Genomic DNA, 27,504 nt, shown 5'->3' on the forward strand with positions numbered 1-27,504 from the left:
CTTACAGGATCTTTATGTCAATCTTGCTCAGAATACCTCATGTAGTACAAGCTGTAGCTCATCATTGCATTGGTCTGTGATGCAGTTGGTATTCAAACTATATATACCACAAACTATTGTTAGAATAAGGTAAAGCACTTCTACTTTTGATGTCCTAGACACATTTCATATTAATTTGCATTTTGTCTCCCTGTATAAATGCCCTTTTTTAATATATAATTGGATGGGAGGGAATGGGGGTAAGGGTAAAATCCCTCGAACCTGGTCACTATGAGGACCGTATATTTTTCGAGCCTTCATTTCAGTTTCTCAGTCACCACACCCAAGCTTAACTAATAGCACGCAGCACACAGTGAAGAGTCATTGGGCACACATAATCAAACACCGAACAATTGTAGAACTAAAGGACTTTATTTTAAATTAAACTATCATAAACAATGAGGTTGTGGTTCTGGGTGATCAACTTGATGAGGCAAACTATCAACATCAGAAAAGGAAATACAGCCTCATAATTACTGTCCTTGGAATATCCTGGTCTGCTCGCTATCAAGCTTCTCGTACTCTACTTTCATACAGAAAAGCGTTGGTACCAAGCAATGGCTTGATTGCTTTGGCCCTGATAGAGATGATGCAAGTCTGTGTCACGATTTGGCCATTTAATACAAACCTAATCTCCAACTTCAAATCGTGGTTCCGTTTTGCATGTTTACTTGTTGAACTGTGCTTTTCCTTTACCTTGTCGCTTTGTGATTTCTTATGTTTTCGTGCTGATGTTCTCGATGGATAGCTTGGATTATGAAGTATCAGTGGCTTGTGAAACTTACGAGCAGTCATAAGTTCTGCCAGTGTCTTTCTAATCAGAGCTGTGAGGTGGATTGATATATGCAAAGTAGGATATGAATAGATTATTCAAACGTTTTCTCCTCCTGCATTCTAGCTCTCGGACTGTCATTGATTGTCCTGTTGAATTGTTCAACACCATCATTCAATTGCAGGTTGTATCATGATGGTAGTGAATTCGATAACTTGCTAGGAACTCCATGAACTGATTGGAAACAAAGAGCAGTCCGTTGTTTGTGGTGATAGTTTTTGGTAAACCCCATTTTGTAAACAGCTTGCTTTGAATATCAGTGACTGAAGTGATGGTTATTGAATTTGTTGTGATTTCTGGCCATTTGCTATGTAGATCATGAACCATAGACAAAATAACATTGATTACAGGAGGCTGCTTGCACTTCTCCAAAAATGTCTACTTGCAGTTGCTGTCATGATTTAGTTGGCCACGAGGTCATTTGTAGAGGTGTGGAATAGTGTTTAACAAATTTTTTGCTGAGCGTACAGACTACACAGTTCTAATGAACTTCTCTATGCAGTGATTTATTGTTGGTCACCAGACTACTTGATAGAATTGTTGTTAGAGCTTAACAACACCTGGATGTCCTTTATGGGCAAAATGCAATAAACACCGCTGTGCTTTCAGGATAACCTCTGGAGTTCTACATGTGATGCAGTTGTCACTAAACAATGAAAGTTCATTGCATACGTTAAAGTATGGGACCAGTTCTTCCTCTATTTCTTGAGGCCACTCAGTTTTTAGGCTCTGGCTTATTTTCTGCTGTATGTTGTCTGTTGCACATTCTGTTTTCAGCTCCTCTCGTGGAACAAGATTTGCAGCCACATGTGAAATCACTGCAATCACATAGTCTTCAATGTTGCAGGTTGCTTCGCTATCGTTAATGCATTCTGCGATAGTAGTACAACTAAGCACGCCAGCTACTCAGTTGCTTTAACCTCTGAGATACTCAACCTTGAACTTTACTGATGAAGACAATCTTACTATCTGTAGGTGTGTAGAGTTCGATGACCAGATCTTGACGTGGCTAACAATGTAGTTAGCACTTAGTGATCATTGTGGAGAGTGACACAGGTGCCAATGTTCACAGGTGTAGATGCAGGCTAATGCTTCCCACTCTCCAGTAGAGAATTTGTGTTCAGTTTCCAACAATGGGCATGACAGATATGTGATTAAATGAAGCTGTTACGATCCCAGGGTGGAACCCGGCTTGATAGATCTTAACTTCTATTTTTTGTTTAGATATGTGGAGAGGGGCTACTGAACAGAGTCACAGGAGTCAGCTGATGAATTTTGAACAAAAGAATAAAACATTTATTAAACAAGAAAAGATGAATTATATTACAGTACTCCTTCACCCACACCAATACCTTTACAAATATATACCAATTTGTAAGGATAGCACAAGTTACAAAAGCTATCTTACACTCTAATGTTCACAGTAAGTACACAGTTCATGTAAACCAATAGGCGATCTGTGGTCAGATACACCACGGTCTGAAACCAAGTGACAGATGCCATCCCAACAGATCTTAAGGATCTCTCCTCAACTTCCCCCAGATGGTTGTCACACCATGAGCCAACCGGTCTCACTGAACTCCATCTTTCACATAAGGGTTTCCAATCCCCACTCTCCAAGAACTTGCTTTGGAATCTTTCCCCAAACAACACTTTCTCAGACCTTCCACAAGGGTCCACCTCCAGGGTTTCGAACTCTCCTCTTGATATTCCTCTCCCCGGATCACCACGTGCATTCAAACCTCCCTTCATGCACTGTCTTTTAAATGCTCAGTCGTGCCAACAGAACAGCATTGCTTCACATGCCCATAGTAAAGAGTTACAGACCTTCAGCTATCTCTTTGGACCTCACGCTTCTCGCATGCCGATATCGCTTTATATCTGCATCCTGCAGCTTTCTCCTCTTTAAGCTTGAATCTTGGAGCCATCCTGTCTGCTCCCTAATTTCACTTCCACAAAACAAGACCTTTTCCAGATTCCTGTCCTGGTCCTTTAACTAGACAGTCCTCTTGGATCTTCCCTGTTCCACTCCCCTGGATTTGGGGACTTTTTTCTTTAGTTTCTGGAGCCTGCTTTTGCTTCTCCTGTGTCCAGCTTCTCCTGGCAGCGGGCTTCAACTTTAGTTTGGGACTTGCTATCTTCCCCTGTGCTATCCAGCCTCTCTAGAATCATGGCTTCAACTGAACTGAAACTGCTTTTTAAGTTTTCTCTATCTATGTGTGTGTCTGTGTGTGTATGTGTGTGTATGTAGGGAGTGGGCCTCGCTCTCTGTTGCTAGTCAACAGCACGGTTTTTTTTCTCTACTCATGTTTGCAAAACTTCCCTTCAAGAGTCCTAAAATATTCATTAAAATGCAGGCATCTTTTAAAGTGAAACTAAAACTCAACTTCTCCTTTTCTTAACGCACAAATACAAAAATACAAAGTAAACTTAAACTTAAAGATATACCTTATTCTTAACACACCCAAATATACCTAAAACTTACTTAAACTATCTCTCTTTCCTAACAAAGTGAACGACCAATGTATGTAAGAGTACAGCTCCAATCACATTTCCTGACACATACATTTCCACATGTGGGTTGAAATGCGCAAGGACTGGCGGAGGTGCTATCTTTGCCTTTAACATGTCAAATGTTGTTTGCTGTGCAACTGTCCATTCCCTTTGTTTATCTTTGTGCAGTAGCTTCGAAGAGGTTCCACAATCTCTGCGTATAGAGGAACAAATTTGTGATAAAAGTTGGTAGTACCGAGGAACGACGCCAACTCTTTCACATTAGGCGTGGTCAGAAGCACATGAATGGTTTGACGTTGTCATGTGTAGGCTTTACTCCAGCTGCTGTCACTCTGTACCCTAAAAAGTAAATCTCAAATGCCACAAATTTGCATTTGTCCTTGTTGAGCATCAAACTGTGTTGTTTGAGTTGAGTGAGCACCACTGATAACCTCTGATTGAGTTTTGCTTTGTCCGTTCAATGGATGATGACATATTTGAGTAGTTTGAGCTACCCTCAATGTCTGACAAGACTGAAGAAATGATTTTCTCGAATGCGCTAGTTGCTGCACTTAGTCCGTAGGGCATTCTGCAGTACTGAAACACACCATTATTAACAAAAGCTGTAAAATATCGGCTTTGCTCTGCCAGTGATATCTGAAGATAGCTCCATCGCATGTCACCCGTGCAGCTATGAAATGGTGCTGTTAACTCTTAGATTGTAGGAATCCGGTACTTATCTGGAATGATTGCTTTGTTGAGCACCTTTCGGTTGATGCATAGTCTAAGTGCAACATTTTTGCATTGCACAATGACCAGGTTTGATATTCATGGTGATGAGTCAATTTGCCCAATGATACCATCTGATTCTAGTCATTTCAGTTCCTGTGACACTTTGTATCGTAAACGGCATCCATCCCAAATGTTGAAACATTGGCAGAATTGCATGTCGAAGCAAGGAGCATACAATACCCCTTAATCTCCTCAAATAAGGAAGGATACTGTTGGGTATCAATAATGTTAATGTATGCTTCAGTAGTGTCTTCAAGTTTGAAGCAAAGCTTTATTGAAAAGGCTTACCCCCATAACAATGTAGAATGTGAACCAGTCTAGAGTGACGTTTTTGTAGCTCACTGGAACCGTGATCATTCTCAAAACCGAAATAATTGAGTTATTGTAAGTTTGAAGAGTATATGTCGCAGGAATGAAAGTTGCAAAGAATAATGATGGTAAAGATTGTTGCTTAAAATAGAGCCCACATCAATGAGGAGCGACATTGAGAAGCCCACGATCTCTACTGAGCATTCCTTAAAATGATCTGGCATTTTACTGTCTGTGATGGTATAGACATGCCGTGTTTCTTGAGAATAGACTCCATCACGTGTCAAACCGATGAAGTCCTCTTCTTAAATGACCTGCATCTCTTTGAGAAGTGGTACCACTTTAAGTATGAGTTAAACTTGTCCCTTGAGTTGAACATGATTTTGGGAACCAATGAGCACCTCCACAATTGGGCACATTTTTGAAGGTATCTGACCCTGGCATCTTCTTGGCAAAATGAATACTGTTCAATCATTACACCTTTCTTCGGCCCAAAATATTTTTCGAGAACGATTACCACCATATCAAATGTAGTCTCTTCTTTTGTGAGCTGCTTGAGTATTCACTGGCCTTCTACTTTGAGACAATGTATGAGTATCACCTTCTTGCAAGTCGCTGCTACATTTGGACTGTCTATCACCATAGCAAGCAAGTAGATCTTGAGCCCCAAAATCAATTGATCCCACGGCACGGGTGGATCTCCCAGCAAAGAAAGTAACAGTGCTGGAACCAATAAATTTAAGCTTTTCTCCATCATTCTTATTGTCAGTTGTTGTGTTGTATGCCTTGGGTGATATGCAGAGATGACACAAGTTTCTATGTCTAAACAGCAGTTTTATTTACAATGGTTTTAAAATGTCTGTTCTCTCATGCTTATAGTTTCTTGCTTTCAGTTTAGTTCTTCTTTCTTAGTAAACCACACCAAGGCTGGAATAATAGCTGGCAGAACAGAGAACAGATACCAGACACACATAATCAAACACCAAACAATTGAACAATTGAATACAACACCACCATCTGGTTTCTGCAAGCGGGCAGGGTTAAAAATCACCTCTTAAATCTAAATGGTAAATGTTTTTTAACAATTGGAGCACTCACACAACTGCTCAATGTGGTCCAGAAGGTGGTTTCACCTGTGTTAATGATTATTATTAAGAAGACCATTTGGAGTTGAACAAGGTGCAGTTATGAAACTACTTTATAAAAAGAGCAGGGGTCCAAAGTCTAAAATCAAGGACAATTTTGTCATGCAGTCACCTCACTGCAATAAGAAGAAACAATATTAGTGAACAGAAAACGAACATTATCCAAAAAGCATAAGAATGAAGTAGATCAAAGGTGAACTTAGGTCTTGGAACTACAAGTATATGTTTAGTACAAAGCTTTTTCCCTAAGCCTTAACATGGAGACTGAGGGAGAATATAGCCACAGCATCTCATAGTGAAGTAGCTAGAAATAGAACTTCTATACTTGACATTTTCAGCCGTTTTGAGGAATTATACCATGCTAAAATTGAACCAATCATACACAGGAATCCAAAATAGTTTTCCAAGATCAGTGACCTGCCTGAATTAATTCATTTTAAAAAAGCAAAATGTTTTTGACCTTTTCCTTTATAAATTTACATTTAGTCTACTGACACCAGAATGATAATCAACTGAGGGAACAGTCCAAGAAATGTGTTTATTAAAAGGTTTTAATTAGACTAGAATATAGCTGTTAGCAAAATTGAATGAGCTCTGAATAGGGGTTTGTCATAATTCCCAGGCCTCTTGGAGCCTTTGTAGGCAATGGCACTTTGCATTGCTGTTAGTGGGAGTTGTTTACTTTGGAGGAAAAAGGCTGTGTTAGTGGAAGATAACCTGAGCTCACTCTCCCTCTAGAACTGCCCAAGGTTCGTATTCTGTGGCAGCACCACTGTGGGAAGGAGAATGGCTGGGCAGCTTGCCAGCAAGACAGCATTAATACCCTGCTGCCTCAACTGATAGCAGAATTCTTCCTGATGTGCTGTGCAGGAAGAGAGAAAGTGAGATCGGCAACAAGCAATAAAACATACTCAGCTTCTGTAAGCGAACAACCTGTTCAGCAATACATTTTATTTGCTTGTCAGGCGTGTTTAACAAGGATCCTCATGTAAAGTGCAGAATGTGACTGTATTTTACATGGATTGTAAGCAGCATAGGTGGAGTGCAATGAAAAACAAAGATTACTCACCTAGCCGGAATCCAGGCTTTTCAAAGTGAATACTGTAAATCAGTGGAGTAGATCTTGACTTTGTGCGATAGTGTAAAATAGGTGACAGTGAGTCGACAGCCTACTTTACATAGAAAGAAATACAGAAAGATTCATGGCACAGATGGAGGCCATTCAGCCCATTGGGTCTATCCAATTATTTTAAATGAGAATAAAAAAACATAAGAGTAATAGATGCCTTTAAAAATATACATGTAGAAAAGTAAAAGTCAATCACTGTATAGAGAGGAATTTAAATGCTTCATGCCTGGAACCACAGTTCTGGACTAGGCAATGGCAAATAAGTGCTTAGAATTTCATTGCCGTTATACTATAAAGAGATATTCCATTCAGTCACCAAGCTGCAAATAGAATTCAACATTTTCTTGAAATGTGTTCCATGGTGTAGGAGGTGCATTTAGAGACCAGAGTTTTCAGTGTCATTTTTGCTTCTTTGATCTTTGCTGTCTGTAAATAGCTCATTGTGTCTGCAGTTTTCAAAGCACAAGATTTTTTTCCAATGGGAAACATAGGTTGATGGGTCAGGACCCAGAAGGGAGGATACCACCAAGGTTGAAAAGAATAGGACAGAAGGTGATGTAAATCAAGAAATTGTGGGAAAGTTATTATTAAGCTTGGGTTTTAAAAACATGTGAATTGCAGGATGAAGGGATAATAAACTTTTTCTGTCAGCATTATTTGCTAATATCATCATCCATATATACACAGCATTGAATTTTGGAGTGTTGAATGTAAACCATCCAGAGACCTAGATTGTCATAATAGTAATACCTCCTGAAATAAATGAGTTGTGCTTTATGGAACAGTGTTTGGCCTTGGGGCAGGGAGGTCAAGATCAACCTCATGGGTCAATAGCACGTAGCCCCTCTGAGGTTATATCTTTTATGGTGAGAGATGGAAATTTTAGTGGCCCGTCAGAAAATTTTACTATTAGCTTCATTTAAGCTGTCTGGTGCTAGGAACACCATACTGGGGACAATTACAGTATCCTGTTTTTTAAAAAAATTGCAGCCTTTTACCAATGTGTTGCAACTATCAGAGAAGTCTGGAACTATCAAGTTATAGACGTTTACTGCACAGAAGGAGGCCACTTGGTCCATCCTGTCTGTGCTTGCCCTTTTCCAAAGCAAGGGCTTAATTGACTTTACAAAGTTTCTCTGTTTAGATTTCTTCAAACTTAATTCTACGAAGATATTGGGTGAGACTTTAATTCACTCGGAACCCATTCACTTACACAGTGTCAAAATCGGTCCATTAATATGTATTCAGTTGCGAGATGGATAGGAGTAATTTTGTCTCTTCCAGCTGCATTTAAGGAGTCCTTTTTTAATGCTTAAGGTGCCCCCATGTGAACTATTCCATGACTGAGAGGGTGCATGAGGTATCTGGTCTTGAATCTTCCATGATTGAACTGGGGATGGAAATACACAGAAGCAGCTGAAGTTTACTCTTCTCCTAGTCCCTTCCTTCCCTGGCCATCCCACCCCACCCCAATTCCTGACCCTGATGATCCATCTGAAACTGAGATACTAATGTATCCTAAACCCTACGATGAGGAATTGTAAAAGATGCAGAAGTAATATAACCATTTTACTGGCTGAAGATCAAACACAATATATTTTAGATTCTGTGTTTACCCACCCACCCCCACCCCACTCCATTCCAATTATTTCTTTTATCCACTTTGCTGTGAATCAACCTCAGGCTGTGGTTGAAGTGTTGTGCTCTGTTTAATACCTGTCATTCTAGAAGAATGATGCAGGGTAGATTTTGTTTCCTTTAGTTTGGGTTAGAAATTTGGGAAAATAAGTGTTGGTAAAACTGGAGCAACCTTATAGACTCTGACATCTGTGAACTCTGTTGGGTTTTGGCAAAACAAAGGTCTTCCTGATGTCTGCTTTCTTCATTCCTGCTTTTGTTTTTGGTTTAAAATATCCTTGGGAACAAAGCACAAGGGAACCACAGATGACAAACGTGGAACAAGCCTATATATGATGCAGTAAACTGTATTCTCATGTAGCCATGTGTTCCGTGCGATTTTTTAAAAAACAATTTCAATTTATTTCAACCAGAATAACTTTTCCATAAGAATTCTCTTTAAATATTTGCACACCTAGAATTCCAGTGCTTAATATTTATTTAATTCAAACTTCAATTATCCTTTCCTCATTCTTTATTTTCCCCAGTTCAAATAACTAACATTATCAGTGTTTAAAATTATACCAGTTGAGCTCATGTGGCATTGCTCACAGGCAAGACTTTTAAACATAACTTTAAAACATTAAACAGAATACTACATTGCTATACTGTTCCCAAAATATTTGTTCTTTGTTTGCTCTCCATAACAATTTAAAAAAAAAATTATTCTTTATTTTCTAACATTTGACTATCAATCATCAATTTATTTTTGTATTCTGATGACATGTAAACTGATGGACAACTAGCTTTACCTTGCCTTTACTTTACCACATCTCTGAACCACTCTTTGTTGTTGGACTGCTTGACTGTCATCAAGCCATAGATGCGCTGCAATTTTCTTTAGTTAAACTTTGAGGAAACACACCCGTCAACTTCAGTCTGTGCCCATGCTCACCAATTCTATTCTCTTCCCTGGACATGTATTGTTTGAAACAGACAATTCCCATCGTCAGCATTCAATTCAACCGAGTTGAGCATCTGGCCCCATGTGCTATTCATCATTAAGATCACCTACTTATCCTTCCATTACACTACCTGTCACTTTCCTTGCCTCAGCTCATCTGCAGTTGAAAATCTCATCCATGCCTTTGACACCTTCAGACTCAACTAATCTAATGTTTTCCTGGATGGCTTGTTATCATCAGCAGCCTCTTCCCTATCCTGCACTGATTCTCAATCACCCAAAATCCCTTTCCTTGCTAACCTACACTGGCTTCCCTTCAATTTAAAATTCTCATCCTCATTTAAATTCCTTCATCTCCTTTCCCTTCCTATACCTCTTCTTGCCTACAACATTCACAGAACTCCAACTTTGGCTGTTTGTCATGCAAGCCCAGCTTTACAATACAATTATGTTGCTTGCTTATGCAATGTGATAAAGGCTCAGCAATGTGGAGGCCCATGGGGAATTGAAAACGTGGATGTTTGGCTCAGAATTTTGGACCTCAGTTGGGAGGATTGGGCTGTGAAGTACTGAGAGAGTAACCACAATTGAGAATGTTAATAATGCTAGTGGGTGTCTTGAATGTGTAGAGAAGGAGAGGGAGTTGCCGGAGCAATTACGAAGTGGAATGAGTACCTTTATGTTTTGTTTTTCTGATTGCTGTTTTTTATATGTATTTAAGATATTTAATTTTAATCCTTATATAGTGGGGGTTGAGAGCTTACATCCAAGTATTTTATTTGCTGGGTATTATTTGGCAGCGTTTTAAAAAAATATATGATTGGTGAGAAAGCCTTTGATTGGTGAATAATTAAAGTGGAAAGTAACCAATCAGAAAAGGAGTAATTACAGACCGTTAACCAAGGATGGAGAAGAAAATTTACACTAAGTTCACTGTCATGGTGTAAATGACAGACCCAATATGAATGAGACATGAGAAATTATATTGTGAAGAGTAAAACTATTCTTCACAAATTGGATACAATTAATTTGTACAAATATACATATATATATTTTCTTAATATCACTAACTACTCTAATTGAAATGACCTTATGAGTTTTTAAATTATTATATCTTTCAATTTAATGTTTCACTTTGTGGAATGCCTGGGGTAGTGAGCTTGTTGTTGAGCAATTAACAGATTAAGTATGATTGATTTAACCTGTTAATCTTTATTGTGATGATCTTTGACCCAGAATCTGTACAGTAAGGAAAATTTATAATTTCTTTGAAAGGTCTGTGGAATGTGTAATTGTTTTTAAGAATATTTGAAAAGGGATGAATAAGAGCTTGCATCAAATGTAAAGAGTTTGATTATAATTTTCTTGCACAATAAGAAATACTAATCCATGTGACTAAGTGACTTTTGCCCTGAAAGTAGTACCAACAGAAAGAAAATTAAGGAAGAAACCGTGTGGCTTGCAGTCACAAAGGAGAGCTACAAGCAAAGGAGTTGGAGGGTGAAGGCAATCAGTGCACAGATGCAAACAAAGAGAAAGCAGACAAAGATAGAATGAGGAACACAGAATTCCTGTGAGGAGAAGCAAAAAGAGATCAGTTTTACTGTTTGGCAGAAAAGGGGACAGGAACTTTTGGTGGTACTATACGAGCTGGCTAAAAAGGTCTAAAACATGAAAAGCTGTATGAATGGCTCGGAGATGTTCCTAGGTATTTTCCCTGAAGTGGCCAAACTGTGAATTGGAGAATTATTTGTTGGTCAGTTGAAAAGGAACTCTGGAACGCTACACCACCAGGACTGCCATGACCCAAGGAAGAGAGGGTTCATAGAAGTGTGCTTTGCTGGTGATAATTGTACCCATGAAACTTGAAGGTGAAAGCTGTTCTTGGATAGAACTCTTGACCTACTCTGCCCAAATAAAGAACAGTATATTGTGGAGCTATTTAGCAACATAGTGCCATGTTTGTGCGGGAAGTGGTGTGAGTGTTTGTGCTTGTATAAGATGTCTCTTTGTTGTATTGACTATTTAAAGTGAAATTTACCTTGTTATTTGAAGTATCATTTGCCTGTTAATTCATGTGTAAGTTGTGTTTGTTCTGATTCATTTTAAAGCGAAAGCTACAAAATGTAGATTATTTTTGGTAATCACTTCATTTGGGGTCTTTCAGTAAATTTGGTTATTTTGGTTTATGGTTTCCCCATAATGTTTATAACATTATACATTTACTTACAGTTAATCACAACACTACAAATAGAGAAGTCACTGCTAGGGAGTTCAAGTCACAGTAGGAGCAAATTAACTTGCCAATTCAGAATATTTCAGTGTGTACAGTGTAGAGTATTAAAAAGACAATTAGAATTCCCATCTTTTTCCCTCTGAATTTCTCCTCTCTCTCTCTCTACCAGAGGCACTGGCGGATGTTTCAATGAGATCTACTAATCCATTGTTACCTTTTCCAAAGTGGCCTTTCTTTATTGTGAGTGAAATTTTATGCTGGTGCGATTTTACAGTCCCAGTGAAGCCAATGGACTTTTGAACGGCTCGCTACATTTTATGACCCCACCCCCGCCACGACGGGGTTGTAAAATTCCACCCTAGGTGTGAATCCATGCAGTTATTTAATTTCAGTTGGGCTAGCAGAGGTGGCATTTTGTTAGGAACAGGAGTGGACTATTCAACCCCTCGAATATTGGATTCAGAGAGAAAATTGAAGAAAAATGTACCAGAAACTGTATTGGTGAAAAAAGACTTATATGCCACCTGTTTCTATCATGTTCTTTCTGTTTTTCTTTCGGTCTGATTTTACATGTCTCTATTCCTTGTACTCTTATGTTTATCACTGGCCTTCTTTCTTTGTCTATTTTGAACTTTCCTTTCCTAAAGGCACTAACTCCTTTGCTGGAACGTCATTATACAGGACGTTTATAATGCCTCAAGCAATGGACAGTATTCACGTGTGAGCTTTTATTGGCCTAGTGTCACATCCATGAAATGGGTCCCCTGATGTTGAAGTACTCCCTCAGTGCTGAGCTGCAGTGCCAATCTGACTTACGTGCTCAAACATGGAATTGGCCTTAGAACCCAGAGTATCTGATTCAGAGACAAAAGTACTATCTCTGTTGAGTTGGAGAAGGGGAACAAATTTATGGGTCCTTACTATTCTCCCCACACCAGTCCGCACCCACCCCCCAAATTTTCCAAATCAAGGTTTCAAAAGAAAGTGCAGATTTTCTACCTTCCTTCTCCTTCAGTTTTTATCTTCTACTACTTTTATTGATTTCACTGACGTGCCTAGGTATAATTCAATAAACACCAGCTTCCATATGGTAACTTTCTCACCCACTTTTACTATGTGTGAACTTAGACAGTGTGCATTGGCAGGCACTGAGCTACTGTACTTACCCATGGCCATACTTATGCACATTCCAGTAGAAGTTATATAAAAGTCAGGAACAGAACCCTGGCTGATTTCAAAATCTCACATCAATTAATGCCATCTCGGGTGAGGTCACTGAACACCAGCCAGGGAATGAGCCTGGAACATTCTATATGATTCAGTCTACAGTGAACAGTGTACTAACTAGCAGTGCCAGCAGAGAAAGTTTATGCAAATTAGTTTAGATAGAGATTGAACAAGTGAAGGAAAAATGGAGGCTGTAGGCCCACAGCCATCATTCCATCACTCAGTGAGCTCCATGTATCAGTCATGCAGACATGGATAGGCTTTGCAGAGTGTTTTCTCATGAGGAAGCTGGGAAAACCCCGTGCTCCTCACGTTTCTTTACTGCCAGTTATATAACAGCATTGTTAAAGACCTATGAGGTAAGACATCTGTTCATTTATTCTTGGCAGGTAGGTGGTTAAGGTGCTAGATCCAGGAAGTAACTGATGCTAAAGGGCAAAACAAATTTGAAAGTACAGAAATATCAGAAAAAAAATTGCAGCAGACGTATAATTTCACTGCCAATTCCAAACCAGTGGCTTGTACTTACAAGCCAGAAATCCCTGGCAACAATTACAGTCAGGAATCAAGTCAACTCTACGCTCTATCTGAGTAACTGCTAGCTTCTGGTTATAGAGCAGCACTGGTGAAGACCTGGGAGTTGTGGTGGCAATTTGGCCAGGTCACATGACTTGTGGAGAGGCAGGAGAACTAATTGCCTATGCTCATATATTTAAAAATTCTCTCCTCTTTCAATTATTGTCCTAAAATTGGGAGCCTGATACAGCAATTAAAGGGTGAAAACTGTCTCTTTTGGTTGTAGTACAGCTGAAGGTTTCTTTACCAGAGATACACAACAGTCAGGGTTAGCTGTGTGTTTTCGTACCTGACTATGTTTGTCAATCAAAAAGAGTGATGAATCAGGCGATGATATCTCACATACAAAACCGCAAAACAAAAAAGACACAATCTGGAAGTGCTCCAAGCCACGAAGCTAGAAGCAAACTAGTGCAAGGTGTGCACAATTTAGCCTCTTGTTTTAAATGCTCCCATAGCTTCTCCCCCAGGGTAAGACAAAAGGTTTAGACATTAAAATCAAATACAAAAAAATTGCACCTAAAAGAGCTCAGCACTGGGATAGTTGCCACAGATTTAATTATTAGCTAACCCTAGATATTGGTTAAACAAAAGAACAGTCAATGCTCATATGTAAAATAAATGGAAAAGCTTTCCTTTGTGTGCTACTTGTAGCAAAATCACTTGCAATTTTTATTTTAACAGTATCATCAGAAATAGTGACCATAAGAGACCCTCTCCCTGCACCCAACAACTCCCAACCCCCACTATGTGTATGTATTGATTTTATAGTTTTGATAAATGATTACAAATAGATCATTAGAAATATACACTAAACAACAGTTAATATGGCCGACATGCAGATAGGAATGGGAAATTAATTAATTACTGTTAATTTATGGTGATGAGAAATACCAGAAGGCAGGATACCTCAAATCCAATTGGGGTTCCAAAATGTGGCATTTTTAGATATACTATGATGGTGATGATGACAGGGGATTGATGTGTAGGAGTATTCAGGAGAGCAGATTTGAGGATTATTGGAGAATCTGAAGCACTCAGTTGTCAGTGGGGGTTTTAGTGTCTTTAACTATCTTCCAATTCAGCACAAGGGCTCTCAGTGACATTATATTGCAACCACTTTATTGCTTCATTTAAACATTCATTTTGCTGGTGTTAGGCTTCAGATCTAGCCCTCTTCTAATTTTGTTCTGAAGTAAGTTTTGGGAACTCTCTTCCTCCCCACCAATATTCACCTCGCTTTTCCTGAAGTGCTGACTCTCAGTTCCACCACAGGCTGCGACAACCTTTCTGCCCTCATCCAAGTGGCTGTTTTCAGGTATGGACTTTCATGATCATGGAAGGTCTTTCTGCTGATCCTAATCCACCTGAAATCCTCACTCCTGTACTTTTCAAACATACATCACTGGAGAATAAACAGGGGCAGACAGCTAGGATGAGTATGTTCTCCCCCTCTAAGACATTTAGAATGCCCTAATTAGTTGCAAGTATAAATTGTTTTACAGTGCTAGAACAGCAATCAATAAGTTAAAATTTGATAGTTTGGAGCCACCTCCTTCATTTTATTGCTGATAAATATTTGGCTGAGTATAATTTTCTCACTAGTGAACATGTTTGCATCAATTTCTGTGCATGTTACTTTAATACAGCATTTCAAATAAATTTAACCCACTTCAAATAAATGGGTTTAGGACCCCATTAAAATAGCACATAATGCACATCATACAAATGCATTAACCCATGAAAACCTTATATCTGCAGGTGCGATTTGCATTGATACTGTCCTAGAGAACATTCAGCAACAACAGCTATTACAGTGACCTTGGAAGCATTGCCATTAAACAAGCTGTTTCTCTTCAATTTGACATTTTCTTTCGCTTGTTAAATCTTGCCTTCATAAGAAGGTTCTGGCTGTTTTGTTCAAGTGAAATTGGTTTTATGTTTCTCCCCCTCCAACTCAGTCCTTTGTTAGACAGCAGGAAGAAGGGAAGGGGAGAGGAAAGGTTGCCCTCATTTACAATTATTGTGTATTGTTTGCAGCTTGACAAGCATTTTCAGGGCACACCTTCTCTATATGACCAGCCGGCTTAAGTGGTCAGCCTGAACGCTTTGCACTCTAGGCATGCCAGCTATTTCACTGCTCGCCATGCATCATAATGAAGCACAATTGCAGCATTTATAAAATCTTAATTTACTGGGTATGGGGCAGCAGCATATGGGAGCCTTGACAATAGCCAACTGATGCTGCAACAAAGGAATTCCAGTGTTCATTTCTTTTTAAAAAAAAGTCAATGAAATTAGTCATAATGGTTCAGCTGTCCTGACTAAAAGGAAGATAAGATAATAGAGCTCTTTGTGATGTTTTTACACTCAAATCTTTCATCTTTATTATTCACTTGGGACTCTTCAACGAGGAACGAATGCTTATTTTATAAACGATATGCTTCCAACTCTAGTTGTAACTAGGTGAAAAATAATGGGGGGTGGGGTTGAAGGGACGAAATAGGATACTATTGCCACTCATCACAAAGAGGCTTTTATCTTAGCAGACCTTCGATTTGTTGACTTTTGCTGCCCTTCATAGATACTACTTGTGGCATTTTGAAAATAGACTGAATCAAAAACAAAGTAGCAGCAAAGCAAATGCTAAGCACTGACCAAGCTCCCTCTGAAGTGGAGACATCACAACCCATCAGATGTGTTGGTTAGACACTGCTGTCTGTCATACTAGTATCACTGGGTCACCTCTGACCAGCAGGGAGATTAAATACACCCCTGTCACATTGACATTGTTTGCTCTCTCTTGGAGAACCTCTGTGGTGCCAAGAAATGACCAGAGTGGAAATAAGCAGCTGTTTAAAGGAATATTTACTAATATTTCCCATGCTCTTCGACAGAAGCTAAAATGGTCATTCTTATACTTAGAAGGAATAAGTCCTGAATGTTGTTTATTTGCATGTTTACCCTTAAAAGTGCTTTAACAATTGCTGTTCCTACTTCACCTCATTTAGACAAGCAAAGATAATGAAGATAGTTTGCCATATTTTTACTGGTATAAATTGTGGTGAAGTGCGGAAGTGGCGAGTAATGTTTTTTCCTATTCTTAATGATTTACATCTAGCAGTATCATGTGAGGTACAGCACAGTTAGAATCAAAGTAAGGATTATTGTGGACATGAACCTCCAATCTTCGAGGAGACCTCCTTTTGTCCCATTGTGATGTGTCTAATTCCCTCTTAAGGCAGGCATCCTTTTGGACACTCTTGTTGGGCAGAATTTTAACTGCCAAGGGGAGAACAGGTTTGGGCGTGCACAGGGGATTAAATCTCCAAAAAATGTCTGTGTCAGAAACATGAAATCATCCCACTCTGGGCTATTATTGGGGCGTATTTGGAGGCATGGAGGAAACTCCTGAGGAGCTCTTGGAGCTGCAATTTAAATGTGTAAAGTGGCATTTCATTATGCTTTTAGCCTAGAATACTTGGATTAGTAGCCTGCATATGGGTTTCCCTAGCTGTCTAGAACTCATTAGGGTCAATAAGGCAAGAATACACCGGGGAGCAATTGCTTAATGAAACTGATAGGCTGGAAAGCCTTTAAAGAGTGGGACTGCATAGCTGCTTCCCTACCTATGTGAAAAGCCTGTGTTCACAGGACTTGTTCTAAGATCGCACTTTCACTGCTTAACAGGTGATTTCCAAATTTCACCTTTCTTGGACTTTGTCCACTTTGATCTGCACTTCCCTGCTGCCAGCCTTCACTGCAGCATGGAAGTAACATATTCAGTTATACCATAGACCTTTGATAAGGAGGAAGAGGACCAGCAATGCCAACACTAACACTAACTGCAGCAGCAGCAGGAGTAACAATAACAGCAGCTACCAGAGGATCAGCTCTCCTGACGTGTGAGCACCAGTGCCTCAGGACGCTCAGTCTTTCATGGAAGGTCATTAATGAAGACTTGTAGACTCCAGGAACAAGACGTCCTTCCAAGGGGACCAGGTGTGCATGAGCTGCAATTTGCCATCAAGGTCACCACAGTCCTGAATTTCTTCGCTTCAAGCTCCTCCCAGCAGTCTGCAGTTAACATTTGCAGGATTTCAAAATCGGTTTCCACAAGTGTATCATTCAGGTGAAAAAAAACAAGTTTGCCAGGATCTCCCGTTTTGTTCACCTTGATACTGGTGAGGCCAGTCAGCCACAAAGTGCTTTTGCATTTGCTGCTGTGGTTGGATTCCCACATGTACAGGGAGTCATAGACTACAGACATGTGGCAATTAAGACTCCATTGGATCATTCAGGAGTATTTATCAATTGGAAGCCATTCCATTTCTTTAGTGTTCAGCTGCTATGTTTACAGGCATCTCCATGCAAGATATCTTGGAAGCTCCCATGGTTCCATCATTCTGCAACAGTTCCATCTCCCACAGATTTTCAGACCTCCAGTTGGTGTCACTGGCTGGCTCTTTGGAGATGAGGGCTACCCTCTGAGGATCTGACTGATGACAACTATGAGGAGCCTGGCCTCATAGGAGATACAAGTGGAGCCTCATGAACATAAGAGAAATCATTGAATAAGCTGCTGGGTTGCTGAAAATTTGATTCAGGTGCTTGGACATTTCTGGGGAAGCCTTTCAGTATGCATCAGCAAGGGTGTGTAGAATAGCAGTCTGCTGTGCCTTGCACAACATTGCATGGTAGAGAGGAATGAAATTGTAGGAGGATGGATGGTACTGACTGCTCTGTATCCTTGGGCAAGGGTGTGGAGGAGCCTGATGAGACAGGTTGCTTGCAGCTGGTCACCTAGCTGCCAGAGAAGCTTGCGATGGGCTCATACAGGCACATTTCAGATAGCCTGGGCTGCATTTTACATGCCCCTGCTGGGCCTGTTGGGGGGTTGGGTACATAAAATAGGTGGGCGGGAACTGAAATCAGAAGCCTTCCTGCCATATTTAAATGGGTAATCAAGGGTCAATTAGGCTTGTTACCAGACCAATTAACCCTGATTATACGGTGCCCACATGAAATATTTGGCATGGGCAGCTGGTCGTTTTTTAAAGGGATCCTTTGAAGGACGGGGAGGAAGGAAGTGTTTGATCATCAGGGGATGCCCTTTGAGGATCATGGGGTGACCCCACCCCCCACTAAAATCAAATCCCCACTTCTTCCTAACACCCCCAGCCTTAAACCCAACCCCCCACCCTTCACCAAGACCTGCTAAAACCCTCCCTGGCCAAGACCCTGGACTTACCGGCTTCGGGGAGCCCTGGGCCTTCTCCATTGTCTTCTTGAAGTCCCGGCAGCGGCCAGTAATGTGCACTTGGCACTGCCAGGACTGATGGGAGCTTCCAACCAACCTGATTGACCAGCAGCTCTAGAGGGCAGGACTCACTCTCCTTTGAGGAGCGGAAGTCCCACTTGGCCCTTGTTAAGCCTACCCACATTGCGTTATAGCTGACTTTTGGCTGCTCTCCAAAATTTTTCTGTCTTACCCATGATGATGCCGGCCACTGGCGGAACCAGAAAATCCCGCCCTTGGTCACATGGAACTGTAGCTCTGCTGAGGGTCATAGGTAACAGGGAAATGGACCACAGCCTGCCTCAGGATCATAATTTTAAATGTCATTGTCACAGGGTATCCTTACTGAGGAATTTGCAATTTACTATTAGTCATGATTTTATTCTATTGCAATGTGAGCAGATTTGCATTATACTAATAATCACCTATGCCCACATTTACCCTGTTTTAGGATTCACTATATTTCATACTTAAGTTAATTGGCAGGATGACACAGTCCAACCCTGTACTTCTCTTACTGTCAGAGCAGGATAGATCAATTCCCTGGGCAGTGAGGAATGTACTGTGTACTTTCACTGGCCATGTCATATAATTAGCATCTTGCAGCCCAGTCAAAGACTGCTGAATCTTAGGGAATTAAAACTGCTGATTTTCAGTGTCTGTACAGGCTAACATTTGAACTGTAATGTTTTGAGAATCCTAGAGCTAGTGGACCACTTGCTGCTTTGTTTAACTACAGCAAGAAAGAAACATAGATGAATAAAGTTGGTCATGGACAGAAAAAGAGATGTTTTTTATACTACAATTTCATCATTAATGCCCCATTCCTTTTGGTCACTAATCTGACCCCTAACATTGTAGTATAAAATGAACTAACATGTATCAGTTTGACAGTAGTGAGACCCACCAAGAAGTGGATGGACTTGCTTTGGAAAAGTTGCACATTAAGTGAAAGCTTGTTGTTTGATAGCTGACCTTTTCTAGACTCTTGCCTGCAATCTTAACCTTAATCTTTCGTGACCCCTCTCTCTCTCTCTCTCCCACAAACATAGCCTTTCCTTGCTCTCTGCATTTTATGGGTATTACTATAGTCATTGCTCATCCGAACCTTCTTATCTCATTTCTCTTCAACCCTATTCTTCTTCCATTACATAGTGTGTTGAAATCAATCATTGCACTATCTCTTTCTCATAATTAACTCTTTCCCTCAAAACTGTGCACCTTCTTACCCACTCAATTTTCCCTTCTTCCTGTGATCTACAGGTTTTGAAAAACAAAATTTCATATTGCCTGATCATTGTTTCTTGATTAAACTTGTCCTCACTTCTACATCTGTGTGTTGTCGTGTACAATAAGGCATTGTGCTTTAAAAGAACTCCTGATCTTTGCAACTTATGAAAATGAAAGCAGTATTATGAGGCTATAGGTTGCATCTGACAAACTGAAGGGGATGTTGGAATGTGGATCACAAGTGCCCACAGTGGAGATTAAATTTACATCAGTCAGCCAAGCATTTTTAAACATTATTATTGAATGCTCCAAAGCAGGATTTCCTCATAGATGAGTGTTGGAGAGCAAATTTTCAAGAAAATGTTCTAAGTTATACATGATTCCAAATCAGCTGACCTTATGTCTCTATTAAAGGAATACAAACAGGGGTGAGAGGGAATAGTCATAGCACAAGTTCATGGAATTTGTAGTCTGAAACATAAGCTTTCACCCCTGGAATTTGTGCTTAAATTCAGGGCAACTGGAGACAAAATGCTTAGTCCCAAAGTTAATGAGGGGTGCATTACTTGAAAAAGGAACGTAGTTCACAGCACAGATGTAAAGTCTGATTATAAGTTGCCTCTGAGGATATGATATCAAGAGAAACACCCTTGGTTGTTTTCATTGCCGAGACTGATAAGTTATTCTGTCTTAATGCTGATTGTAAGAAAGTACATTGTATTAAATGACTTTGCCAGAGTCTTGAATTTATTATGATAAATTTTCAGGAATTTCCTTAAGTAACTATTAGAGTGAGCTTAAGGACTTTCTAAAACCTCAAACTTCTTTTTAACTCCTGTTTATAATAATTTAATATAAGAAAGAGAGCAAAGTAATGCATAACATATTGGAAATTGTTGACGAGACCTGGATTAATAACTACGGTCAAGTTGGGTGTAAGGGTTGAGTGAAAGCAAATTTCAGTGTTAGACTCCCAAGTTCATAACTTCACACTGCCAGTAATATATTTAGAAATTGTGCCATGTTATATTAATTCTGCCTCCAATTAACATAAAATTGTTTTATCCTCATATTATTTGTTTTAAAAGTAGTAAGTAGATGCACCAGCATGATCCAGTGACAGCTAGAGAGTGAATGACATTTTGTAGTAATGTTTGCAAGTGATTGGCACGTCAACATGCTTTGAATGCCACTGTTACCAATGAGTCAACGTTCCATGGGTGGTGCAATCTAGTGCTGTAAATAAAGTTATGTGCAAATGATTTGGTCCACAATCTGTTAATTTTGAATAAACTAACTTGCCCAGTTCTTCAAAAAAAAGATTATGTGTAATTCCACAGCAAAACCCCTTTGGATGCTTCAGAAAGGATAAGTGCAGGGTTGCTTTCAGCAGCAGAGGTTGCCTGTAAATTGCTGTGGATAGACCCAGCACCTGACAGGCAGTATTAAGACAAACTGCCCCTTCTTGTCCGACAGATAAAATAAATCAGGTGTTTAGTCAAATTAAAATACTTCTGCTGAACCAGGCTCTAGGGAGCACTGATCCACCTGACAAATCCAGAAGAAACTCAAGACAGATGTGCCTTGATAATTTTTTAAGGACCTGAAGAAAAACTTAACACTTTAAATGCTATTTTGATTTTTCTCTGTCATCCCCCATAGATTCTCACCAGAGTGTATTTCCCAGAGCAGGGTCTTTTCTCTGCTTCTGCCCTACTTTCATGTCTGGGGAGGTTGTAGTTTAGCATTTCACCACAAGTTAATATATAAAATTGCATGCAAAAGTAACCAAAGGTTCCATGGATCAACTGAAGCGGCCTGGTGTGCTCTTGAGGCATCTAGGATAGAGATGCCAGCTTTAACCCATTGTCTGTGTGGGTAATTTGGTTGCAGCTGGTTCAATGATGGCTGAGCGGCAACTGAAAGCTATTCCCCTGTGTTATTGAGAGTAAAAATCAGCCAGAGCTCCCATATTTGAGACTTATTCACTGAATCCTTCAGAAAAGGTAAATATCAGCCGATGACAGGGATGGTTTGGCTGCGATGCACCCCTGTCCCAAGCTATATTCACTTGCTAATACCTTGTAGGCTCAAATGCTAAGATATTGAATGACTACTGATGCCAATCAAAGTGGCCTGGCATATGTCACTGTCTTTAGGAATAGGGGTGAAGGGCAAGAAATACAACCAATAGCCCATGTTGCATTTCTTTTTCGTTGCGTGAATCATATCATCCCACCAATACTCAGTGATCTCTGTTCATGCAACCGTTCCTTTCTCTTATATTGATTAGGTATCAAAACAAAGAGTTCAATGAAGAGTGCAGGAGGACATGCTAGGAGTAGCACCAGGCAAACCTAAAAATGAGGTCTCAACCTGGTGAAACTACAACTCAGGATTACTTGCATGCCAAACAGCAGAAGCAGCAAGTGATGGACAGAGCTAAGCGATTCCACAGCCAACAGATCAGACCTAAGCTCTGCAGTCCTGCCACATCCAGTCGTGAATGGTGGTGGACAATTAAACAACTAACTGGAGGAGGAGGCTCCACAAATATCCCTATCCTCAATGATGGGGGAGTCCAGCACATCAGTGCAAAAGAAAAGGCTGAAACGTTTGCAACAAGTGTCAGCCAGAAGTGCCGGATGGATGATCCATCTTAGCCTGCTGCTGAGTTTCCCAAGCATCACAGATGCCAGTCTTCAGTCAATTCAGTTCACTCCATATGGTATCGAGAAATGGCTGAAGGCAGTGGATACTGCAAAGGCTATGGGCCCTGACAACATTCCGGCAATAGTACTGAAGACTTGTGCTCCAGAACTAGCCATGCCCCTAACCAATTTGTTCCAGTGCAGCTACAACACTGGCATCTATCTGATAATGTGGAAAATTGCCCAGGTATGCCCTGTGCATAAAAAGCAGAACAAATCCAACCCGGCCAATTACCATCCCATCGGTCTGCTCTCGATCATCAGCAAAGTGATGGAAAATATCATTCACAGTGCTTTCAAGCGGCACTTACACAATAATAATCTGTTCAGTTTAGGTTTCACCAGGGTCACTCAGCTCCTGATCTCATTACAACCTTGCTTCAAACATGGGCAAAAGTGTTGAACTCCAGAGGTGAGGTGAGAGTGACTGCCTTTGACATTAAGGCCACATTTGACTGAGTGTTGCATCAAGTTGCCCTAGAAAAACTGAAGTTAATGGGAATCGGGGAAAACTGTCCACTGGTTGGAGTCATACCTAGCACAGAGGAAGATGGTTGTGGTTTTTGGAGGTCAATCATCTCAACCCTAGGACATTGCTGCAGGAGTTTCTTAGGGTAGTGTCCTAGGCCCAACGGTCTTCATCAATGACCTTCCCTTCATCATAAGCTCGTAAGTGGGGATGCTTGCTGATTATTGCACAACGTTCAGCTCCACTCGTGACTCCTCAAATACTGAAGCAGTCTCTGTCAATGTGCGGCAAGACCTGGACAATATCCAGGCTTGGGCTGATAATTGGCAAGTAACATTCATGCCAGGCACTGACCATCTCCAGAGAGAACCTAACCATCTCCCCTTGACATTCAATGGCATTATCATTGCTGAAGCCCCAGCTCTCAACTTTCAGGGGGTTACTGTTGACCAGAAGCTGACCTGAACCAGCCATATAAATACTGTGGCTACGAGAACAGGTCAGAGGCTGGGAATTTTGCAGTGAGTAACTCACCAACTCACCTCCTGACTCGCTAAAGCCTGTTCACAATCTACAAGGTAAAAGTCAGGAGTGTGATGGAATGCCGTCAGCTTGCTTGGATAAGCGCAACTCCAAAAACATTCAAGAAGCTTGACATCATCCAGGACAAATTAGCCCATATGATTGGTGCCCCGCCCCACAGCCTTCAACATCTACCATCCACATGTGTACCATCCACCAGCTACCATCCACAAAATGCACTGCAGTAACTCACCAAGGCTCCTTTGATAGCATCTTCCAAACCCGTGACCTCTACCACCAAGAAGGACAAGGGCAGCAGATGCATGGGAACACCATCACCTGCAAGTTCCCCTCCAAGTGACACGCCATCCTGACTTGGAAATATATCGCTGTGCCTTCACTGAGGCTGGGTCAAAATCATGGAACTCCTTTCTTAACAGCACTGTGGGTGCACCTACAACACATAGACTGCAGTGGTTCAAGTTGGTGGATCGCCACCACCTTCTCAGGGACAATTAGGGATGAGCAATAACTGCTGGTCTAGCCAGCAACGCCCACATCACATGAATGAATAAATTTTTTAAAAACACCTTCTTCAAACACACTTGCTCACTTTTTGCAGGGCCGACCAGTGATCTTCTTTGACAGCAGCGTGACCTGGATGTTAGGCCTCAGTCCACTTGGAGCAATAACTCCATCTCCCAGCACTGCCTTGAGCACCTTGTTGTTGTGGTGTAATTCCCATATATTTTACTACCACATGACATGAAGATTAAAATCTAACAGACGACAGCTTGTGAAGAACTGGAACGATATGCTGTTGAGTTACATGAGTTCTGGTTGGGGAAAGCTTCTATGAACTAGTTGAGCCAATTGCCTATTTCTGTGTTGTGGATTGTATGTCACTCTGTGTAGACTGTACAGATATTACTTAAAAGTGACACTAATAGCGCCTATTCTACCATGAATCATGAATACTTCACACTCTTTTCATTAACATTCGAACAATTCTGAGCATGAACAAAATGGTATGGCAGATCAAGTAGAAAAATAAGTGCAGACTATGGGGAATAAACAGCATCTGAGGAAACACTCACAGCAGCTAAAAAGTGTGGTAGAAAGGAATTACTTCATCAGTGGTGTTTTGTTCCCCTTATAGTGACAGCAACTCCACTGTTATGTCAAAACCAGGTTGAAATAAAACAACTCTAGTGTTTCTTTTTAAATATACTTGTAACTTCTTCTGCAACCATGCAAGATGTACAATATATCAACAAGTGACAGACTCACAGGGGTCTCCTGTGAGGGTTGTATCCTGCAAGAGTCAGAGATTACTGGCTGAGTTCTTGCTGCTTGCAACCTGCAATATTGTCTATTGTGTTATTTATTTCAATCGATGTTTTATGAAGAATCAATGAAATATATGAATAAAATAGCCTTGCTTTGAATGTTAATGAAAAGACCGTGAAGTATTCATGATTCATGGAGGAATAGGCACTATTTCTGTATGTCACCTGAAAGTAATATCCATACATTCTCCTCGGGCGATGGTGTTTTAGATGCTAATGTTCAGGTCATGTGTTTGGTGAACTATCCCTTAAATAATATGAAATTATTTAATTAGTGTGACATAACTGAGCAGCACATATTTAAATAGGATCAGTTCAGCTCTAGAACTTCCTAAATCCTCACTTTTTTGTGACTCCTGCTTATGATAATTTAATAAGAGAAAGACAGCAAAATAATGCTCATCATATTGGAACTTATTGACAAGACATGGATTAACAGCCAGGGTCAATGTGGATGTAAGGACTGAGTGAAAGCAGATTTCCACAATGCCTCTATCTTAAGGTCATAACCTCACACAGTCAATAATTTATTTATAACTTGCCCCATACTGTATTAGTACTGCTTCTTAGTAACATAAAAAATAAACATTTCATCCTCATATTAAATGTTTTACAGATAGTAGGTAGACATAACAGCAAACGTCACATGACAGCCAGTGAGTTAATTTAAGATGTGTTTCCCTCATATTTTGGCTTGCAAGGCACCAGTTCTTGGAAATGAGCTATAATTGCTATAGACTACAGAAGACAGAAGCCCCCTGAAACGTTCACAATAGAAATATATTTTGGACCATTTAATGATGCAGTCTTTGCATAAAAATATTTCAGTAGGGCTTCACAATTCATAGTGGTCTTTTATTTCACCCTTCCCCCATCTCCACCTGATTCCAATTTCTCCCTTTCTCTCTGACTCATCCTAGGTTAAGGTTTCGTGGATGCCAGTGGCCCTCTGGTACCTCGCCCAAATACAAGACTTTCTGTTTCAGCCTAAGCAATGAGTTTTGGCAAGCTATTCAACCTTACAACTGAGCCTGTTCCTGTTCTCACCCATGTACATTTTCCAACAGTGTTACTGAATAGCACCAGCAGCAGGAACCCTGCCCAATCTTTGTAACACTTTCTTTATCCAGCGTCCAATCACAGGGTCCTTACTGTCACACCAACAGAAATTGCCAATTCCGTATGAGGGTAGTGGAGGCAAGTTCAATTAAAGAATTCAAAAGGGAATTAGTTATATAAAAAAGAAGAATGTGCAGGGTTACAGGGAGAAGGCGGGTGAATGGCATGAAGTGAATTGCTCATTCAGAGAGCTGGTGCAGACATTATGGGTCGAATAGCCTCCTTCTGCACTGTAACTATGATTCTGTCTGTGCTGGGGAAGAGGAGGTGGATTGACTGATCTCTGAAAATTGAAATACTCACAGTGTATGGCCTAGATAGTAAGTATGCCTTGCTTCATGCAAGCATTCGTACTGCTGATTGTATTGAAGGTATAGGTGGCAGGATTTCTGAGTGAGTGTGAGATATTGCCTGAAATGTCTCCGAGGTGAACTTAGGATGGGTGGGTAGTTGGAAAATGTGCCCACCTCGACCTTCAGAAATTTGTTGAAGCGAGTAAGAATCCAAAATTGGATGGAAACATTTTCCAGCCAATTCCCAGCTCACCAGTCCCAGCATGGTAGATATCGGTCTATTAAGAGAGCAATTTCTTGGCTATCGTTTGCATTGTTGGATATCTTAAATTGACCACTATTTACACAGAAGCAGATAATTGCAAGTTGGGCATTTTCTTGTGACAATGTTGCTTTAATAACCAATAAATGATTGCGAGTAATGTGTGTGGAGTTATTGTAATTTAATTGCACTAATAAAAAATTGATGGTAATTTTGTAAGCAAGCTGACACATCCGAAAGATTATGCAAAGCAGATCTGAATTTTGTAAGTAATGAATCATCAATTAACATAAAGCGGGGGTCTAGATACTGCCATTGATTCATGTAAAATAATAGCCGAATTCTAGAATGTAGTTATTATGCAGCATATTGGATATTTTCCTTTAGTAATTCAGAAGAAAACAATAGAGCTATGGAATCAGTCACTTGATGCTATATACCCACAGCTATCACACCACTGTTGTCCTTTTCGCCTGTTTTGTGCCCTTTCTACCACAGGTCTGCTAAATACAATTAAATGAAACAGCTATCGGGATATCCCAGGTAGTCTAGATTTTAAAAAAAATGCAGGCCCTGAACATTTGAAATAAAAGTAAAAAGTGTTGCAAACTGCAACATGTCAGTTGGACAAGAAAGATATGTTCATGTATTGGGTGGGACCTTTCATGAGATACAATTGAATTGCCCAAATTGTAGCTAAAGGCATTAAATAGTCAGCATTTATCAGGAATTGACATCCTCCACCCTAACAGCATAAAAATTGCCCCTGCAAACATAAAAATGTGGAAATGCACATCAGGTCTTTGAACTGTCTGATAAACACAATGTCATAAACAAAACAAATCGACAAATCTTTGAAAGCTGCACTGCATTTTGTTCATTTTAATACAG

The 27,504-nt window shown here is 40.2% G+C and overlaps 1 protein-coding gene across 13 annotated transcripts in view; it reads left to right on the forward strand.

The window, feature by feature from the left end:
• Positions 1-27,504, forward strand: part of sox6 (SRY-box transcription factor 6) — a 724,678-nt gene that overhangs the window by 436,919 nt on the left and 260,255 nt on the right. The gene's annotated exons all lie outside the window — the stretch shown is intronic.

The sequence above is a fragment of the Carcharodon carcharias genome, chromosome 10, assembly GCF_017639515.1.
Source record: "Carcharodon carcharias isolate sCarCar2 chromosome 10, sCarCar2.pri, whole genome shotgun sequence".
NCBI classification, from domain to species: domain Eukaryota; kingdom Metazoa; phylum Chordata; class Chondrichthyes; order Lamniformes; family Lamnidae; genus Carcharodon; species Carcharodon carcharias.